We start from the raw sequence: 8,640 nt of genomic DNA on the forward strand, positions 1-8,640 counted from the left end.
TTAGTCACTAGCTGTGGGGAGAGAAGCAGTTATTTCATATCAAGAACCTCATCATAAACTTAAGATTAAGTTTCTCTCTTCACAGATGTTGCCTGACTTTCTGGGCTCTTCCTGCATTTCCTGTTTTTTTCCAAATTTCCAACATCTGCAGTTTTTTTTTGCTTAACAGAAAACATTTTAAAAACCTTTCTGGAAAGATTGTGGAGTGAATGCATGGTTTATGGATGTAGAATTGACCACCCTGACTTGATGCTAAAATTGGAATTTATTTCTTCTCCCTGTAGCCCTGCCATGGGACAGGCTGTGGCTGAATCTTATTGTCCTCTCAGTCTGAGGCAAGTCAGATTTCATTTTATTCCTTTCCAGGGGCTTTCACAGCTTTTCGTGGCTGTTGGATTTCTCTGTCCCCAAACTTGTAGCAAGTTTGGTGAAGGCCCTTTTTAAAAAATATATCTCTTTTTAGTAACATAATGTATTGTGATGACTGTATTTGATTTGAGAGCAAAGTGCTATTTGCTGGATATGGGGTCTAAGTATTGTGTAGATTAGATCACGACTGTTAAATTTCTTTGCATTATAAGCTAAAAATAGATTTCCCCTAATTTTTTTTAAATATTTTCCCGTCCACAGACTGAGAATCTGGTAGGTTTTATAGACTAAGAACGTGCAATTCTAGAGATCAAGTAGTACAAATTTTTGTTTTTAAATTTTTCCTTGTATCTGGCAAGTGGGACGTTGCTTGGTTGCACTTAACTTTAAACCCTAGGATCAGAAAGGTATTAATATCATAACTTCATTATACCATGTACAAAATGACAGGGGTCAGGTTTTAACACACTGAACTTGTCACTTGGATTAGGTGGTTTTACAAGTTCAACTGGGCTGCTGAAGTAGAATTAAAATGAAGATCATCGGACATTTAGATACAATTTTAAGAAACATTAATACAGTGATCATGGTGATTCTACTTTGATTGCAGCCAAGCACTTCACTAATTGGACATATGCATACCTGTAATACATGATTGGATTTTTCCTCCCAAATATATTACGACGCAACAATAATTTTGTGCGCAAAGATCGATTTTTCTGGACTTCCCTAAGCTCGGTTATGTATTTGCATTTCTCAGCAGATTGAAAAGCAAAATTTATTGCATTGAGCACATGGGGCAATTAAAATTATCCCTGAAAGTCACAAATTCAGTTACTTGTGTTGATGAGTGAGAACAGATGTTACGGATAAGATAGGAAATTTGATTTTAAAATGCAGCTTGACTGACACAATTTGCAGAATATCACAAATAATTCATTTGTTTACAGTTAATCAGTCTGGTTCTGGTGGTTTCAATGTGTGCACCTGGAAATCTGTCCCTTTTTTTGAATTTTGAATACCTGGTGTTCATGGGACCAGACATACACCGGTCACGTTAGTGAAATGTGTACATTGTTCCTCTACTTTATATTTAAAAACATTTTTTAAAAAAAGGTACGGGTGAAATCTTGCCACCGAGATTGTGGTGCACTTGATCATGCTGATAGATCATGTGGAATGGAGCCAATTGGGCGGCCGCAACAACGCCAGCTTCTCAGTAAAATGTCAGATCATTCTGCACAACCTTTCAAATTTGTTCAGTATGTCCATCTCCATTTGCCCTCTTGGATTTTAATTGAATCCAATTCCACCACCTTTCCATGTGGTCATTATCACCAATATATCTTCTTTTTCTGCCCAGTTTACTAATCTATTTCTGAGGGACTTTTTTTTTTTTTTTTTTTTTTTGCATAACAAATTTGCTTAAACCCTCCTGCTGCGTTCTACAGCGTCCTATTTAAATGTGATTTCAACACCATAGTAACCAAGGTGCTTATAAATTGAAAGATATCTTGTTAATTTTTCCCCATATACAAAACAAACTATCCCGACTCTATACCATAACCAGAGGCGCCATGCCAATTTGTGAATATGCTGCACAGGACTACGGTCGTACCCCCAGCTTTCATAATAAAGCCAGTCGATTACCGTGCCAGTCTTCCATGATATTTATCAGTTCACACTTCCATGTGTTAGCCCATTTGCCGAATTGGTCACATACTCGAGTATTGGTACATATTGCCCGTTTTTTGTGCCATCTGCAAATTTAAATTCCTTTTCTGGAGAAAAATCTTAAATAGAAGCTGAATAAAGTCTGAAACATCACCCATTCCTTCTCTCCAGAGATGCTGCTTGTCCCGCTGAGTTACTCCAGCTTTTGATTACGGTTTAAACCAGCAACAGCAGTTCCTTCCTACACTGTGTATTTCTCTCCAGTCCATTTGTCGTATTCCCTATCTGGTTGCAAGACCAAATTGCCACCATAATCTTTGTTTTCCCAATTAATTTTGTATCTAGTATTTCTATCAGATTGATATTTATGTAAATGTCGCACAAGACTCTCGAGTAAACATGTATTATAGTTTACTCTCCATTTATTAGTCGGGTATGATTTGCCTCTGTTAGTTATTGTTAATCCTCTTCAGGTGAGCTGTCCATGAGAGTAATCGTGGTTTACCCTGGAGACTGGCTGAGCTTTATCCTTTTTTTATATCGGGATTGTAGCATTTTGTGCTTGTCCAGTTCTAAGGTGAAGGGGGAAAGGTTTACTAGGAATCTGAGGGGTAGCTTTTTCACACAAAGGGTGGTGGGTGTATGGAACATAGAAAAATAGGTGCAGGACTAGGCCATTCGGCCCTTCAAGCCACCACTGCCATTCAATATGATCCTAGCTGATCATCTAAAATCAGTACCTCGGTCCTGCTTTCCCCCTCCCCCCTCCCCCCCATATCCCTTGATTCCTTTAGCCTTAAGAGCTAAATCTTAACTCGTGAAAACATCCGGTGAATTGACCTCCACTGCCTTCTGTGGCCGAGAATTCTACAGATTCACAACTCTCTGGTTTCCTCATCTCGGTCCTAAATAGCCTACCCCTTATTCTTAAACTGTGACCTCTGGTTCTGGACTCTCCCAACATGGGCAACATTTTTCCTACATCGGGCCTGTTCAATCCTTTAAGAATTTTAATGTTTCTATAAGATATCCTCTCATCCTTCTAAATTCCAGTGAATACAAGCCCAGTCGACCCATTCTTTCATCACATGTCAGTCTCGCCATCCTGGGCATTCATCTGGTGAACCTATGCTGCATTCCCACAATAGCAATCATGTCCTTCCTCAAATTAGAAGAGCAAAATTGCACTCAATGCTCAAGGTGTGGTCTCACCGGGAGCCTGAACAACTGCAGGAGAACCTCCTTGCTCCTAAACTCAAATTCTCTCGCAATGAGGGCCAACATGCCTTTAACTTTCTTCACTGCCTGCTGTACCTGCATGCTTACTTTCAGTGACTGAATCACCCAGGCCTTGTTGCACCTCCTTTTCCTAATCTGACATGTTGATAATCTGCCTTCCTGTTCATGCCACCGAAGTGGAAAACCTCACATTTATCCACATTATACCGTATCCGCTCACTCACCCAACCTATCCAAGTCACCATGCAGCCTCATAGCATCCTCTTCTCAGCTCGCACTGCCACCCAGCTTTGTGTCATCCACAAACTTGGCGATGTTACATTTAATTCCCTCGTTTAAATCGTTAATATATATATATTGTAAATAATGGGTCCCAGCATCGAGCCTTGCAGCACCCCACTAGTCACTGCCTGCCATTCTGAAAATGACCCGTTCATTCCTACTCTTTGCTTTCTGTCTGCCAACCAGTTCTCTATCCATGTCAATACCATACCCCCAATACCATATGCTCTAATTTTTCACACTGGACCTTGTCAAGGGCTTTTTGAAAGTCCAGATACAACACATTCGCTGGCTCTCCCGTATCCATTCTACTTGTTGCATCCTCAAAAAATTCCAGATTAGGTCAAACATGATGTCCCCTTCATAAATCCATACTGACTATGACCGATCCTATCACTGCTTTCCAAATGCGATACTATAACATCTTTAATAATGGACTCGAGCATCTTCCCCACTACTGATGCCAGGCTAACTGGTCTACAGTGCCCTCCATAATGTTTGGGGCGAAGGCCCATCGTTTATTTATTTGTCTCTACTCCACAGTTAGAGATTTGTAATAGAAAAAAATCACGTGATTAAAGTGCACATTGTCAGATTTTAATAAAAGCAATTTTTATACATTTTGGTTTCACCATTTAGAAACTACAGCAGTGTTTATACATCGTTTTCCCAACCCCCCATTTCAGGGTACCATAATGTTTGGGACACAACAATGTCGTGAAAGTAATCATGATTAGCATTTTGTTGCATGCAATGGCTGCTTAACATCTGTGATTCGTGGACATCACCAGTTGCTGGGTGTCTTTTCTGGTGATGTTGCAGCCATCTTTAGCTTATGCTTGTTTTGGGGGCTAGTCCCCTTCAGTTTTCTCTTCAACATCTAAAAGACATGCTCAATTGGGTTCAGATCGGGTGATTGGCTTGGCCGCTAAAGAATTGACCATTTTTTAATTTTGAAAACTCCTTTGCTTTAGCAGTGAGTTTAGGATCATTGTCTTGCTGTAGAATGAACCGCCGGCCAATGAGTTTTGAGGCATTTGTTTGAACAAATGGGCTGGGATGTGTCTATACACTTCAAAATTCATTATGCTACTACCATCAACAGTTGTATCATTACTGAAGATAAATGAGCCAGTACCTTCAGCAGCCATACATGCCCAGGCCATAACACCCCAACCGCTGTGTTTCACAGACGAGGTGATATGCTTTGGATCTTGGACAGTTCCTTCTCTCCTCCATACTTTGCCTTTGCCATCACTCTATAAGTTAATCTTTGTTTCATCTGTCCACAAGACCGTTTTCCAGAACTGTGGTTGCTCTTTTAAGTACTTCTTGGCAAACTGTAACCCGGCCATCCTATTTTTGCAGCTAACCAGTGGTTTGCATTAGTGTAGCCTCTGTATTTCTGTTCATGATGTCTTCTGCGGACAGTGGTCATTGACAAATCCACACCTGACTTCTGAAGAGTGTTTCTGATCTGTCGAATAAGTGTTTGGGGAATTTTCTTTAATTTGGAGAGAATTCTTCTGTCATCAGCTGTGGAGGTCTTCCTGGGCCTTGCAGTCCTTTTGCGATTAGTAAGCTCACCAGTGCTCACTTTCTTCTTAATGATGTTCCAAACAGATAATTTTGATAAGCCTAAGGTTTGGCTGATCTCTCTAACAGTTTTGTTCGTGTTTCTCTGTCTCATAATGGCTTTGTTGACTTCAATTGGCAAAATGTTGGTCCTTATGTTGATAAACAGCGATAAAAGTTTCCAAAGGTGATGGAAAGACTAGGTGCGGAGAGCTCTCTTATACCTGCATTAAGGAGGCAATTAAACATACCTGAGCAATTACAAACACATGTGAAGCCATGTGTCCCAAACATTATGGTGCCCTGAAATGGGGGGGCTATGTATAAACACTGCTGTAATTTCTACATGGTGAAACAAAAATGCATAAAATGGCCTTTATTAAAATCTGACAATGTGCACTTTAACTACATGTGATTTTTTTTTTTTCTATTACAAATCTCAAATTGTGGAGTACAGAGACATAAATAAATGATGGGCCTTTGTCCTAAACATCATGGAGGGCACTGTATATAACCAGCTGCCAGAGGAGGTAGTTGAGGCTGGGCCTATCCCAACGTTTAAGAAGCAGTTAGACAGGTGCATGGATAGGACAGGTTTGGTGGGATATGGACCAAAAGCAGGCAGGTGTGAGTAGTGTAGCTGGGACATGTTGGCCGGTGTGGGCAAGTTGGGACGAAGGACCTGTTTCCATACTGTATCACTGACTCTAACTGCTATATCACTTCCATGCCTAAAGAGGACTGAGCTGCTGCAATCTCTGCCATTGGGATTTGCAGTCACTCTTAGAAGCCTCTAATCTTTGACAAACATTAACCCGCTTTATGAAAGCAGTAATCTTTTATTTTTCTACTTCCTGTGAACACAGAATAATTCCTTTACAGGACTTGTAGAGACTCGTTAAGTTGAGATGGGCTCATTTGGGTATAGGTTGAAATCTTAATCCACCTTGTTAAAAATAAAAATAAAAATTTAAAAATCTGCTGCCTAGCTATCATAGTAAATTTTCAACTTTTGAGTCCTTACTATTTCAGATTTCTACATTTATCCTGTCCTTTAATTGATACCATTTTAAAGAAACTGTAGCAACAAGGGGCACCTTTTCTTGAATCTGGTGATTTATTTTATAGCTCTGCATTGAATAGAACCCCCTCCCATTTATTTCGTTGCAAACTGGAATTTTTTGCTTCTAATTGTTCACATTTTAGTGTTTTCAAATATTTGACATATTCTAACATTGAAGATTTTTTTTAATGGTTGTTGTCACTCCACTTATTCACAGCACTTTGGAAATATGCTTAAATCCCCTAAAGGGTGCAGGTGAAAAATGTTATCTTTAATATAACCTTTCATCGTGTCACCTGATGTAGGATTTTGCTTGTGGGTTTAGCCTGTGTACAACATTGAATAAAAGGGAACACATTGAATGGTTTTGGGACATAAATGAAGACGAGACTGAAGGGCTCTTTTTAACTTGAGGGTTATTGGGCTATTTCTTGGATGTTATGAACTGGAATTCGCTGCTCATTTTAACTGGTCGATGCTCGCACTTTTCCACCACATTTTGATTGATATTTTAGTGCATTTCATTTTCAGAGGTGAGTGCCATATTATTGAAGTTACAATTTGGAGGTTTTTTCTTTCTGGAAACCTTGTTTTCCACACGAGCTTTTGACCTTTGTATTAAAGTAGGGTGGACAAGATTTTGGTGTGACCATGATGGTGTTTGTACCAAATAAGGGCTGAATGGAAAGGTTATCCCTCCATATTGCACTGTTGCAAAATGGATTTACTTGTCGGTGATTTCCATTCAGATGATTGGGTTCACAATGTTCAACATATCTTTAATATGGAAGTTCCCTGCACCCAAAACTGAGATTTTCTTCAACATAATTTTTTTTCAGTTAACTATAACAGCAGCGTTCCATCACTTGCTTTTTAACGTGTAGGAAAGGAAATGCCAAGAGGTCTGGCAGTACAGGTTAGTTTAATCTGTAAGTATCTGTTGTATCTGAACAGCTTGGATATTAGTGGTGAAAGTTTCCAAAAAGCGCTTTCAGATGTAATGTCAATAACAATACGAATTTTCAGCAGACGACAGTAAAACCTTTATTGAGTGACTTTATTTTTCCCCCTCTACACATGGCTGCAAAATGAACTTCTCTGCTTTGATAATGAGCCGGTTAAAATGAGAAAAACCATGGAAAACTGTGGCTGAATGTTACATTCAATCTACAATGATGATTTGTACAGTGAAAGGTAAAATTTACTCAGTCCTTTGAAGATTTGGTGGGTGAATGCAGTAAATTGTATTACGCTAAGCCACTGGGAAGATTGCCCCGTGGCTACTGTCCGACCTGAATAACTAGTCACAGTTAATGTTCCCTGGTGCACTCGAGGGGAAATCAATAAGATTCCATTGCCTAATCAATATTAGGAAAGTCGTTCATAATGATGACTGTGACATTCTCTTGATTGGCCACTTTCTGTACTCGTGGGAAGAATTGCTGCCGGCACCAAAGAGTTAGGGAGCTGTGAGTCGGTATTTTTCATGGGGAGGGATGCGAAAGAAAATGACAGAATCAAATACTCAAGCCTCTGGTTTTATTGGTGAGAGTGTATCCTTCCTCCTATCACTTTTTCACTCCCTGTTCCTTCCCCACCCCTTCTCAAAAATCAACCCTCTGTCTCTAAGAAGATTCTCCTACTTTATCATCTTTACTACATTAAGTTAATTTGCTTGAATATCTGTTTGGTGTTTTGTGAACCAGTGCATAACTTGCTGGTTGCAGGTCCACTTTGTGATGAAGTAGCAAGACTATCACAGGACCACTCATGGACAATCCAAATAGCAAAACATGAGCAAACTCTCATCAGAATCACCGCAAAGAGACATTTTAATCTCTGATCCTTTAAATCATCGGTAACCAAGCTCGGTTCTTGATGATTGATTTATGAATCACCACTTTACTGTGTAGTTTTCATAGACTTTATTTTTAGTGCATGACTTCCAGAGGCATCATATGGTATGGAATATTGCGGGTGCCTTTTTTAGCAGCAGATTACTGGGAAATTCAACCATGCAATAAAGACATCAAGCTGCCAACAAACTGGAAGTAGATCTACTGTTACCTTTTTTTATTAAAGAATAGTAGACCTAGTTCTCTCGCTCGTAATTAAATCCTGCTTTCATTGGAGTACTGTATATTCACAGGCACCCATGCACAGGGTGAGGGGTGATCCATATTGGTGGGTATTTGGTTAAGAAATGTACATCAATTTTTTGCAAAAGTGTAACATTTAATACAGGTTTTACTGTCAGTTGAATAGATTGTACTGATCATTAAATTTGACAACTTGCATTTTAGTTTTTTTGTATAACTGACTTTAACCATGTCAGTGTGTTGATTTGCCAACCTACTTTGATATTGAGAGGCAATGGAAGGCTATTATACACAAATGAAATGAGTGTCACGCCCTTGTGATGCGGCCAGGCTTGGTCA

The sequence above is a fragment of the Leucoraja erinacea genome, chromosome 23 (genome assembly GCF_028641065.1).
Source record: "Leucoraja erinacea ecotype New England chromosome 23, Leri_hhj_1, whole genome shotgun sequence".
Lineage (NCBI taxonomy): Eukaryota > Metazoa > Chordata > Chondrichthyes > Rajiformes > Rajidae > Leucoraja > Leucoraja erinaceus.